General features: G+C 34.7%; 1 long non-coding RNA gene across 2 annotated transcripts; it reads right to left on the reverse strand.

Moving 5' to 3' along the window:
* Nucleotides 1–820: 820 nt before the first annotated feature.
* LOC111275949 (uncharacterized) lies at nt 821–2844 on the reverse strand. 2 transcript variants are annotated; one of them, XR_016333677.1, is made up of 4 exons: nt 2446–2844; nt 1834–1918; nt 1397–1739; nt 821–1219 (listed from the first exon to the last, which is right to left on the reverse strand). It is a non-coding gene; the product is annotated as an uncharacterized LOC111275949 (long non-coding RNA). The 2 variants fall into 2 exon arrangements; XR_002688429.2 differs by lacking the exon at nt 821–1219 and having other exon boundaries at nt 1359–1739.
* Between the last annotated feature and the right edge of the window lie 408 nt (nt 2845–3252).

The raw sequence follows: 3252 nt of genomic DNA on the forward strand, positions 1-3252 counted from the left end.
GGTTTAGGGCTGGCTCTGATACCACTTGTCACAGGTCGAGACTTAAGCTCCGAACCCGTGCGGCTCCGAGACCCGGGCATTCACCCTTCCGGCGTCCCAGATCAGCCTTCCTACCACGGTTCACACCCTTGTGAGGTATTATCCGCTCTGGCCCCCTGGCCTCACGGTTTTGTCCTACAAAAGGCGCCTCACAAAGCGGAGATGGTGTGAACCCTTTTGTACCCCAATGACCCTCCTATTATGTTCGATGTGGGATTCAAGACTCCCCCTTAGGTCCGTGACACAATGCTCTTGAAAATTTATGTCCATGTTCATATATTAGTTAGTACTTCCACAAAAAATTTGGAGATCAAATACTATCAAATGAGAGTGAAACTTAATTTTAAACAGATGTTGTCCAAAACCAGTTTCCAGATTTTGATGTTTGCTTTAGGTTGTTGTTTCTTTGATTTTTCATGGCTGTTTAGAGGTTGATAAGGATGGTACAAGGTTGCTTCTAGGTTGAGCATTCACCTAGGAGGCACTTTGTTACTTGAGTCAAGTGTTTTAATTTTTTTTTTTAATTTATTTTCATGCTCTTGCTTTACTACCCTATTAATTTTCGGTTTTGGTTTGCTTGTTCATTTCTTTGAGTTTGCTTCTAAATCATTGATTTTGTCATTTTCAGCTATGTATATTTGGATTATGAGATCAAAAAACTCATCTCAAGTTTCTAATTGGTAAAAGTCATAATTTCACAATTAGAAAGGAAGTCATACCATTGATGAAGATATCATCTCACCCTCTGCAAGACCATTGAAGAAAGCAACAACTGCTGCCTAGGAAAATTGTATACTGAAATTAAAACTTTATTAGTCATTTCAAACATTAATAATAACACAATTACATCAAATTATTGTGAGTATTAGGCCATGGAAACAACTTATACATTCACTTCTTTAAAATGATAACCTAATTTTACCAGTTTCGAGAATAGGCAAAGTGCCAGGAAAATATTACTATAGCAAGCCTTACTTGCTCTTTCAAGATTGATTGTGTTATACTGTCCACTTGATTTGGTATATTTTCCTCAAGGAATATTCTCATGTAAACTACTGCAAGCATTGATACAAATGTAGCAACTTGAAAAGGTAAAAAAAAATACTTGTAGCAACAATTTTGAGATGAAACAATCAGCGAAGGAATAGTCCAGAGGCTCTAAAGAAGGCTCAAGGAAAACCTGAAATGTGGAACCAGTGGGGAGGAAATGAGCCACTAAGGTAGCACAGACAAACGCAGATTTTACTGGTAAATGTAAGCATCTTTCCCTTTAATTTCAACAAGCATCAATTTCCTATCACAAGTTTCTTGAAGACATGTTTAATCAAAATAACAGAGTAATATTAACCAATCATACCATGGCTTGCAACTTATGCATCTCAGCAACATGGTCAGCAGATCTGACAGATAAATTTCACACTCTTTCATCTGTTCATAAATAATTATTTACAAATTCTTTGTAAGTCCATATAGAAAAAAATGATCCCTAAGCCCTTAAAGCAAAACCAAAAATGACCACACAACTTATAAAGTACTAACCTTCCCATCAAGAATACTGGAAAAAGATTACATATCAGCCCGGATAGAATGAATATCTATTGCAGCCTTTTTGTACTTACCTAATTGACTCTACATCAAACTCATTTCCTAGGGAAATGAAGAAAGCAAGCTTTTAAATTCTGCAATTATTTGCTTTCTTCCTGAAATGTAAATGTATTTTAAGCAGATTTTCACTAAAAGAATAACTATAAGATGCAAACAGCAGATGACTCAAAATAAGAGCAAACAGCATACATCTTCCTTCTTGGTTCTCTAGATGCCTCTTCCAGCTTAGCTTTAATTCCCTTTTTTTCATCAATTTGACGCTCTATCTCTGCCCCTATATGAGAAGCTCTAGAATCAGCAACATCCAATGATCTCCGAAATACATCAGCTATATCATTTTTATACTCAACTCCTTTATTACATTTGAGCATAATTTATTACATTTGGGCATATTTACTGTGAAAATGTTTATAATTCAACAATTAGTGCCAAGGCCACCGATTTCGGCATATAACAAAAAACTAGACGAGAACTTTACACTTTCTGGTTCTGCACTATTGTTTATAATTCAAGACAGAGAACTATTTATAGTTCAACAATCTACTCTAAATGCTTGAACTAAAACAGCAAACTTGCAAACGCTGGCCAAGTCCACCAATTTCAGCATACAATAGAAAACTAGACAAAGAAATGAATGACAGAAGTTGAACAAAGATAAAGACAGACAAGGATTTTCTAAATACTTCCACGCTTGGATAACGTAACTTCTCATGGGATTGAAAATAATATTAACCCTAAAAGTTAATATTAAAAATTACAAAAATTTGAAAATAAGCAGAAAATACATGTTCAGTTACTAACCTTAAACCAGTGTTATAGATGGAAGGAAAAGGGAGATGAACGACAGTGATGGGAACGGCAGCGACAAATGAACGGAAAAGTTCTCGAGGGTTGAGTTTAGAGTGGGATTCGGAACAAATTGGATAAGGAAAAAGAATAAGATCGAAAACAAAGAGAACCCATTGGAAACAGCATGAAAAGGAAAGGAATCGAAAGCAAAAATGAAACAAATGACCTAGGTTTGCAGAGAAGAAAGAAGCTGGGAAAGGAAAGGAAATCGAGTACAAAAAAGAAAAGGAAACTTGAGTTTCATTTTAGGAATCAAAAGCAAGAATGAAACAAATGGCCTAGGTTTGCAGAGAAGAAAGAAACCTGGGAAAGGAAAGGAAATCAAGCGCAAAGAAGAAGAAGAAACCTGGGTTTCAATTTAGGAAAAATTAGTGATGTTTATTTTAAAACGCCACTAATTTTTACTGGCGTTTATTCTTTCAAACGCCACTAAATCTATCCTAAATGCACTTTTGGGATCCGCGTCGTTTATTGATTAAAACGCCACTAAATCTTTCAATTAGCAGCATTTTTCATAAAAACGCCACTAAAAAAGTTTAAAGAACAGTTTACTCATATAATTATAATTATATTTAATAAATTTTGGTATTTTATATTGTAGCCTTTGAGTGAATAAATGCTGCTAATCTTATCTTTAGTGGCGTTTGTCATTATTTGAAAATTTCATGAGGTTTTGATAAAAAACGTCACGACCTATATAAAAACATGAAAATTAATAGCATTTATAAGTAAAATGCCACTAAAAAATTGTCACTAATT

This window comes from Durio zibethinus, chromosome 25 (assembly GCF_047325235.1).
Source record: "Durio zibethinus cultivar Kanyao isolate XHJ-2024 chromosome 25, ASM4732523v1, whole genome shotgun sequence".
Classification (NCBI taxonomy): domain Eukaryota; kingdom Viridiplantae; phylum Streptophyta; class Magnoliopsida; order Malvales; family Malvaceae; genus Durio; species Durio zibethinus.